The sequence below is a fragment of the Neltuma alba genome, unplaced genomic scaffold (assembly GCF_004799145.2).
Source record: "Neltuma alba isolate B1F8T4 unplaced genomic scaffold, ASM479914v2 tig00011382_pilon, whole genome shotgun sequence".
Classification (NCBI taxonomy): domain Eukaryota; kingdom Viridiplantae; phylum Streptophyta; class Magnoliopsida; order Fabales; family Fabaceae; genus Neltuma; species Neltuma alba.
In genome coordinates this window covers 103362-113993 of record NW_021636075.1, presented here as the reverse complement: position 1 = coordinate 113993, position 10632 = coordinate 103362, and positions in this window count along the sequence as shown.

Genomic DNA, 10632 nt, shown 5'->3' with positions numbered 1-10632 from the left:
TTTGGTACATTAACCATGCTTTCGCCCAATAGGAATTAATGAAGCAGGATATGGCTTTGGAATGACTTTACAAAGCCTAAAAGAAAAACTTTTGGCCTTAAGAGTTTACTTTCAAATATGTTTTAAAGAGAACTCACAAAAGGAGTTGACTTCTCTTTTTTTTAATTATTCCAATGAGGTTAAAATGAGATTTTTTTTTTTTTATGGGGGAAAAGCCTTTGTTTTAAGCATTGTCAAGAGAGAAAGTCAAAGTTTTAAGCTAAAATGCTGACCAAAATTCGGCGTTAACGGGGAACTCATAGGAGAACCTGGATTTTAATTAATCCAATGTTCTCATAGGGTTTAAAATGATGATTTTGTGTAAGGGATGGCCACATGTGGTACATAAACCTAATTAAACTATGAACCAAAGAAATTCAAGTAATTAAATGAAACAAAAAGACTTAATAAGAAATTTAAATAATGATTGATTGAGTTTGAGATTCATGAATGTTATATGCATGTTTGTTTGTGGTTGATCACTGCACAAGACCAAGATGATTCTAATTCAAGAAGGTTTAATTAGAGAAAATTATAGAGGTATCATCTTACCATTTTATTTTTTATTTTATTGCGTATAGGTATTTTTCTATTAGAGTTAATCCTGTTTGAAACACTGTCGAATACTAAATATTAGTACATCTCTCAATAGAAATTTAAATATTGATTCATTACGTTATGAGAAACTAACTCTTTTCGTTAAATCCAACTCCCACTTGTTCTTACTACTTCAATTAAGTTTATAAGTATTGCTTGATTACTCTTGTGCCATAAATGTCATATGAGATAGTATGTTTTATGTTATTGTTTGCTTTTGTGTGGATTGGATGAGATGACATATAAACTTCAAGCTTTATTAACAATTTAATGCGATGAAAATCTCAGTTTTAACTTGTAAATAAGTAATGTTGCGTGCTTGCTTTTATATATGCTATTGAGATTTTCTCCAAAATCACATGTACCCAGTAAAACTTAAATGATGTTTTGGAATGTTGATATTATATTTCCCCTAAAGCTAACTCACAGAGATTCAATTGGACCCTAAAACCAAGTCCAAATGATTTTCAAGAATTAAATTATGATTTTTGAAAATCTATGTTCAAAATCTAGAATTTTGAGACGGATTTTAGTGATTATAAATTGTATGAATTGGAATGTTGAATTGTGAGAAAGCATTTTTCTCATGAAGAGTAATGCTTAGAATAAATTTTATAAGTTGTAACCAGTGTCAAACAATTATCTTATGATTAGTTATGATTTTTTTGAGTTAGGATATCATCAATTATGAAATTTTTTTCGTGAATAGTGACATGAGGCCCTTTTGAAAGCTGAAGTTCTTTTTTTGGGCCAAGGAAAGCTGGAGTTTAACTCTTAGTAATAGTGAATAATAATGGGTTCAAATGAGCGAAAATGTATAGAATTATTTTTTGGTACAATGTAATTGAATTAGAAATTAAAAGGAAGATGGGACCGGTCCTGTAAAACGTCGGCAGATAGAAAAGGCTCCCATAAAACATTCCGTCCAAATTGCCACCCAGACATTTAGCTACTGCACACATATATATTTTATATACACACATATAGGAAAATACTTACATTAATTTTTTTATATCTATTATATCAAATTCTTCAATCATATATAATTATTATTCTATTTTTGAAATATTAATACTCCAGTCCTAAATATAAGACTCTTTTTCTAGTGTGTATAAAGGTTTTATATTTAGGACCGAAAGAGTATTTAATAGCATTTAATTATAAATACATATGAAATAGAAAACAACACATGGTTATGTATGATTGAAGAATTTGACATAATAAATATAAGCAATTTGGCCTAAGTTATATATATATATATATTAATTAGGTTATGAACAGTATTTTTTCAAAAGAAAAATACTTGATCATGGAAATTGCAAATCTAGTTTTGTGTGTTAAACACCACCAATTGGGTTTGGATTCTCCTATTTTTCTCATTTTTTTTCTCAGAATTTTATGTCCATCCTTAGATTAAAAAAAAAGGTTATTAAAATTTGACATGCACGTGCTACATAACAAATATAAAAATTTTAATTTCTAAAATTTTAAATCTAAACTACCCATATTTTGATCTAAGATAGATGTAAGGTTTTGAGGAGAAAAGAAAAATACTACAAAAAAAAAAGGTATTAGTAACAGAATTTTATTCTATCCCTAATTTGTCTCAAATCCGTGACAAATTCTGTTATTAAAATTAGCAATGAAATTTAGTGACAGAATTTTTTAACTGCGGGTTAGTAATAAAATTTTATTCTGTCACCAAATTAATAACAAATTAGTGACAAATTTATTCCGCACTAAATTCCATCACAGATTTTGTTGTAAAAAGGTTAGCGACAGAATTTTTTTATTACTAATTTTCGTTACTAATCCGTCCCTAACTCCCCTCACAAAACATTTTATGATGGAATTAATGATAAAAAATTCTGTCACTAATTTCTATTGTTATTCTGTCACTAATCCGTCACAAAAAATTACAATATAAATATATAATAATTATTTTTTAATATTTATTATTAAAATAAAAATATAATATATGATAATTTTCAATAATATATTATATAAATAAAAAAAATATGATATAATTATTTTGTTTAATATTTGAATAAAAATATTAATGATTAATTATTTTTAATAAAATAAAAAATTAAATTGAAATAAATTATAATATATTAAATTATATATAATATTTATTATATATTTGTATTTTTAATTATAACTACTATATATATTTATTTACTTTTGCATTAAAATTTTGTAAGTGTTTCTCAACTAAACTGAAAAAGACTTTAGCACGCGTGTAAGAGGTTCGGAGTTCAAACCACCACTTATTCGCAAAAATTGGCTCAATTTGTGACGTGGCGATGACATGGTGTCTCAAAACGATGTTATGCTTGGCAACGATGTAAAAACCTTAACCTTAAAAACATCATAACTCATCATAAAATCACTACTATGGTAGAAAAGGAAATCTGTTAAATGAACTACCATAGTAGGAAGAAATTTGCATAAATTTTGAATTCACATTTAAACCGTTGCATGCAACTGAAATCATTCATTTACATCTACTGGGCCTCCGAGCCTCCGGCCCGGGTAACAACAGACATCACATCAGCCCATCTAAATGATTCCCAACCAGATAATCCAGAGTTCATAAAACACTAGCAATGGCCTCCGGCCAACCAAAATAAGGAGATACATTCTCTCCAGTTTACAACAAGGCCGGGTAATCAAATATATCAAAAAGTAATCCTAACTGTGGCAATATATACTAGTCATACATATACAAATGCTAGAGGCCTAAAGCTAACCAAGCTCAAGCCTCTGCGTCTCTTCCCGATGGCCCACGCCCGGAACCTTCACCTGAAAACATTGTAAACCACGGGGTGAGACAAAGTCTCAGTAACCAACCTTTCCAATACTAGGTACTACTAAATAGGTGCTCGTGAGGTGTTAAGTGGGGCAGTTCACAAATAATATAAAACGATAGCCACAACAATTCATGTAAGTGCAATGATGCAATCCCATCAACCAAATCCCTCACTTTGGGGGATTTTCAGGAGCCGAAGCCGGCCTATCCCTCACTATAGGGGACGTAAAGAGCCATAAAAGGCCTATCCCTCACTCTGGGGGACGTAGGGAGCCAGAAGGCCTATCCCTCACTATGGGGGACGTACTAAGCCAACCATCATGCATTAATGGAGGCCTTATCACGTGGTAGTAACAGACAAAACTCTCACCAATTCCCAATTAATGCATCATGCTCAAATCATAATCAAAGAGTAATAATCATTTCACAATTAACCTCATTCAGTGGCATATCTTTCACAATTCCAAAATTCATTCATCATTAGTCGAAACCCCACAAGACGGTTTTCCTTTTTATACACAACATACAGTTTGAACATAATTACTACTTAGAGCACAAAAACATAAATCTACTCACAATACCACAGAAGCAAGTACTAAGGATTGAAAAGTGGTTACCTCTCGCCTGAGCAAGGAACAACAAACCAACGATGGGCCCCGTGCACCACCAAGACTCACAACCGGTCTACACAAGCACACAAACACACAACCATCATATATTAGCTTTCAAACTAATAATGTGGCCAAAACAACACTTGGGGACACAAAATTCCTACCTCCCATCAAAACTCTACCCAACTCAAAGGGTATAACTATCAAGGCAACACTCCAAAGTCATACCAATCCATTAAAACCTTAATTCCTTTCCAAATATCAATTAAAATTCACAACCTCAAGGACCCACTATGGAATTCTACACCCAAACATCCCATTTGAGCAATTAAGGTTCCAACAACAATTCTAAACCGATTAAACATCCAATTTAACCCTCCTTAACATAACCCAATTCACAAAACCCAAAATCAATCTCTATATTGTCATCCTCAATCCCAAATCATCCAATTCCATAAACCCTAGCTCCAAAAATTCAAGATTCTTTAAATCCAAGGAAACTACACCGATTAAATACTTAAACTAACCCCAAGCAATCAATTAAACTCAAAACAATCGGTCAAAAACCTCAATTCCATCACAACTTAGAAAATCCTAGGGTTTCACCAAAAATCCTCAGAAATTCCAAGAAATTCCAAGAAAGAAAGAAGTTTAGAGGTTAAAATCACTTACTTGAGGTAATGGATCATTAGAAATGCCCCCTCCAAGCCAAAAGTTCGAAACCCTAGCAGAGCTCCTCTCTCCTCCTTCAGATTTTTCTTATTTTCGCATGCTGAACCCTCCCGCGACTATATAGATTCGCGACTTTCGCCACGGCGAACTCTAATCTTCGCCACGGCGAACGAACTAATCCCGAGAGGGATTACTCGCCTGAAAACCTGACTTCGCGCGGCGAAACCTTCCCGAGAGGGAAGCCTCGCTTACCAGAACAACTTCGCCGCGGCGTCCCCAAGACTTCGCCGCGGCCAACCTTCCCGAGAAGACACTCCCCCCTGAAACTCCGGTGCGCCGCGGCGAACATACCCTGAGAGGGGTACGTTCACCTATTCCTCCAACATACCTCAAATCCAACCCAAACACCAAGATCAAGATTAAATTACTAATCTATCCTCAAAATCAACCAAAAGAGGCTATTAAGAACCCAATAAAACTCAGGATGTTACAAACGACATGGACAAGAGGATGATGTTGCATCATGGGAGAGAGAAGGCGATAATGTGGCAATGAGACGATGACGTGGCAGCATAGGGGAGAGAGAACCGGTGATGAGGTGGAGGGTACTAATGACGTGATGGTTGCCATGTGGTATTTTAAATTTACAAAATAAAAAAAAATCTAGCAACGAAAATTAGTGATCATCATTAATTTTTGACGGAATTTTCATTACAAATCTGTTACTATTTTATAACAAAATTTTTATGAGATATCTGTCTCTAATTAGCAATGGATTAGTGACAGAATTTTCTATCACTAATTGCAATAGCTAATTAGTGACGGAATCTTGAATTCTGTAACTAAATAACTAGTAACGGTGGAATTAGAAACAGAAAAAATTCTGTCGCTAATTCCTTTGCTGAATAAATTCTATCATTAATTTTGATCAGTAACGAAATTTCCTTCACTAAATTTTGTCACTAATTTGCTGTTTTTTTCTTTTCTAGTGAAAAAAAAAAAGGAAAGGGAGGGATCTATTCCCAATCAATTTGGTTTAGTCAATCCTCTGACTTATATCACCAGTGTCCTTGAAACTTCCTATAGATTTTCGTGTTATGCAAATTCAATTCTTTATTGATAATTATTTTTGATGCGATGTTAATCTGATCTAATTATGAACAGAAAGTATTTGCATTTGTTTGCTCGTCACATCTTATTCTTGATATTGTCATGTGTGTTCAGAAAATTTTATTAAAAGGGGCCCTTTTTAAGTATATGACAGCCAAATTTTTCCAAGTTTTGAAAGTTCTCCTCATATATGACCCTACAACCCCTTATCCCCGTAGATTATTAATTCACAGAATTTTCTTTTGAACAAATTACGATGAAGTTTTTCCCAAGTTTTGATGACAAACAAATTATTTTGGGAAGAAATTTTCTAAGTTTTGTTAAACCAAAAGAAACTCCTGCTATTTGCTATTAATTTCCATGAGATATTAAGGAGTTTGTAATAATGATAAAGACTTGGGTATAAGTTTTCTTTGTATAGTTATAGGCACTATACGTGCCCATCATTCATTCTTTGGATGGTCCATTAATTTTGTTTCTTAATATTTTAGATCTATAGAAAATTATTAAATTAACAAAATAATCCAAATTTCTTGATTTATTTATAGTGACAAGGCTTAGTCAAAAAGCATGCTTCCAGGAATTAATTTCTAGTCAAAGAAAGAAAAGTTAGTCTTCTTTGTAGTTATTTATTCTGCATACTTTTTTTTAATTCATTTTTTAACTGAAGTTTCTTACAAGAGTTCGTGCTTAGAAAAAATGCTGTCTAAAAATCCATGATCTAACTTAGTTTAAGTTTTACATTGAAAAAAAATATAATCCTCCATGAGTAAAATAGATAACATGTAAAAATGTGTGCGAAGCCTTAGTAACAAATTTCAAATATTACACTTCACCTTGGATTCCATACAAATGTACAAATATAATTTTGCCTAACATATACATAATTATCATTTTTAGCCTTATATAGGATGAAATTTTTGTTAAAAAAAAAGAATAAAATAGGTAAATTCTGAGTTTTTGTGCATCCATATGTTTTTGTTCATTTAAATAATTTTGTGGCCAAAGAAATATTGTAAACAATATGCTTCCCCAAAAAAAAAAATTGTCTTGAGAATTTTGCAATAAATTTACTCTGTTTAATTGGGAAGAAAAGTATTCTATATGCAGGTCCATCAGGCGGCTACATTGAAGATGACATTGCCAATTGACAAGTTAAATTATTGGCAACAAAGCATTTGCTTTTGTTCACTCATTAAATTTCTTGTTCTACATACTATGGTTTGTTAATACACCTACGCATATCATAAAAAGCCATTCACTTGCATAATGCAAACTGCTATTTGCATAGAATATTAGAGTTTGGAATTATGCCAACAAAAAAAATCTGGAAGATTTGCACCCAATTTAAGACTATGCAAGAAAGTACTTCCTCATGTCATTAATATGAAACTAATTATCGAGTTGAATTTGGTCTAAATACTCTTTCGGTCCTTAATATAAAATATATTTAACTGTTTTTAATTAAATTAAGAAAGTTAGTTAAGTTAGGTAAAATCATAAATATGGCATATTTTTTCAAAATACCCTCAGTTAAAATTTCTTTAAAAAATTGACATTTCAAAAAAATGTTTTAAATTATTTTATTAAAAATATCAAACGGTAGAATTGATGTATCTATAAAATTAATGAGTAATAAGTACTCACTCACTTTATAAAATATATAGGTGTATTATTAATGAGTAATAAGTATTATAGTGGTATTTAATTATTTAATAGGGATAATTTAAGAAAGAATTGGTAAATATGAGAAATAGATATTATATTTAAAACTAAGATCAACCTTCTAATTAGGTCATATATTAAGGAACAGAGGAGTATAAAACTTCTATCTTTCATTTTTATCATTTTTTCCTCAAATTAATTTACTTAATTTATAAAGTAATATATAATCTCAATGTTATAAAGGAGTTGAAAAAAAGTGGGGTCATGAAAAATGAATTAAATATACTTATATATAACACACACAATCACACACCTTTAGCAGGTGACCAAGGAGGAAATTGGGGTAAAAAAGCAGTAAAATAAAATAAAATAATTTTTTTCTTAAAAAAATAGATTTGAATTTCAAAATCGCAAATGAAGGATTACTACAAAAAAAAAAACATTGTTATCTGCTTTCTAAGCATAGTCAATTGTTACTAAAATGTAATAAATAAGACGTATTTAAAATTTTAAAATTTGAGAAAATTTTTATGGATTTTTTCTAAATAAAAAACAAGTGCACACTCCCAACAGTAATGGAGAAAAAAGGCGTAAAGTAAAAAATATATATCTAAGACACACCCCCACCATTTAGGATTCTAGAAAGGGAATAGGTGAGGATAAATAAAATAAATCAGGAGACAAACATATCACCGACAAGACCTACAAAACAAAAAGTAGTTGAAGAATAGAAAAAGAAAAGCAAGTTAAATATAAATATGAGAGGATGTGTATCAAAATAACGAAGGCATGGGAGGACGAACAAGGAAAGAAAGAGAGAGAAGAAAAAAACTTATCATTGGGAGTGCAGAGCCGTGCCAAAGGGTAAGAAGTAGGGAGGAAAAAAAAGAATTTATGTGAGACAAATTTAGGTTTAGGATTTATATTTCATTTCATTATAAAAATAATATAATAATCTTTTTTCTTTAATAAAAGTCATAACACTAATAATATTTTTTTCGCACACACGTGTCTTAAACCATTATTTTATGGAAGTATTTCCCATTCCTTCACACATTTCTTTCTATTATTAGCTTCTTTATTGCTGAATTTATTATTTATTATTTTTTATACAATAATAATTTATTTTTTAATACCCTTCCTAAATCATTTTACTCTTTAATTATATATCTTAAACCATAATTAACATTAAATCTCAAAATAAATAAATTGAGAATGTTACAAATTCTACATCTTCATTTTCTTTGATAATCAAATTGGTCTCTAGACATTGTAATAATTTCATATTTTTCTTGGATTTGTCAAGACAACTTTTTGCAAAATACCCTTTCTTTCTAAAGGTAACATTGGCCAAATTTCCTAGAATAAAAAGAATGCCTTTTGAAGAATCTTATGGGAGGTCTTCTTCTCTTCCTTTGAGGATGGAGGCCCTTGTGATATTTAAACTTATTTGAGCAATAGCTATCTTCTTGTGGACATACCTAACCTAAAAAAGTCCACATAACAATAAGCAAATATTAATTCAATAATTTTATTAGAAGAAATAATATATCTGGAAAATAGTTGGATTATATTGAATAGGTAATAGCTCATCTAAAACACTAGTATCACTACAAAAAAAAAACAGTTAATTACCGTCAGAATTAGTGACGGAAAATTATTCTGTCATTAATTTTTGATGGATTACTAACAAAAATTCTGTCGCTAAATTTGGCGACAGAAATTTTTTGTCACTAAAATTATCCGCAGAAATTTTTTTTATCACTAATCCGTTAAAAAATCCGTCAGTAAATATTTAGCCATAGAATTAGCGATGGAATTTTTTGCTTTGGAAATTTTCGTCGCTAATTCCATGGATAAAATTTTATAATTAAAATTTGTGACAGAATTAGTGACGAAAAATTATTTTGTCACTAATTTTCATGGCTAATTCTGTCGCTAAATTGTTTGTTAACAAAAATTCCATCTCTAATTTGTCACTAATTTTAATTTCATCATTTTAGATTATATTCTTACATCTCTAATTTGTCACAAATTGATATAAGAAAGAAACAATTCTATTATATGTACAATATGTTGAAAGATATAATATATGATAGAAATTCAAAATCAAAAAATGAATTTATATGAACACCTCTTCAAAATCAAAAAATGAATTTATATGAACACCTCAATTTATGATTATAAATCAAACTAATATTAAAGTAAACTTTGAATTTCAATCATTAAACAATAAAATTTGATCATGATATAATTAATACTCATAATATAGATTGATTTTAGTTTTCAATGCAAAAACAAATGGTAAATAGAAAAAATTTTAAGAAAATAAATTATGTAAAATATATATATAAATAGGAGAATATTGTTTATCATAATCTATTCAAATCATTTAATTTTTTTTATATAGAATAATCCATTAGATTTTATTATGATAGCTATTTTTTGAACAAAAAGATTTTTTCCTAATTATAAAATGGTTTTCATCAAATATATAAAACAAATATAGATAATAAAATATAATATAATAAATATATAATTAAATTATATATCTTATGAATGTTAAATAAAAAAATTAAATTTAAAAAATATATTTATGAAAAAATTATTTACAATTTAAAATTCAAAATTAGTGTCATTGGAAATTAATATTATATCAAAAATATTTTGTAAAAAATAAATAATTATAAAATAAATAGTTAAAAAATATCTAAAAATTATTTTGTCACAAAAATAGTTATGATTAAAATTATCATATAGTTTATTTTTAGTTTCTAATAATATATATGTGTATATATAATTGTTTGTGTAAGAGAATATTATATATATGTATTCAATTTTGCATAATAAATTAGCAAGTTCATTCAGCTCAATTGGTGAAGTCGTGTGTGCGCACAGATGAGGTCTTTGGTTCAAGCCGTGAAGAAGTCATTTTGAAGAGGAATTATATAATAGCGACATGTGGCAGGCAGAGGTGAGGTGGCAACGACACATGAAGGTGGCCGGTTGTTGCCAATGATGAGGTGGCATTTGGTAGAGGCTCCACGTGGTAGCAACATGTGGAAATGAGAGGTGGTGACATGTGGCAGCTAAGGTAAGTTGGCAGCAACACATGGAGGTGGCCGG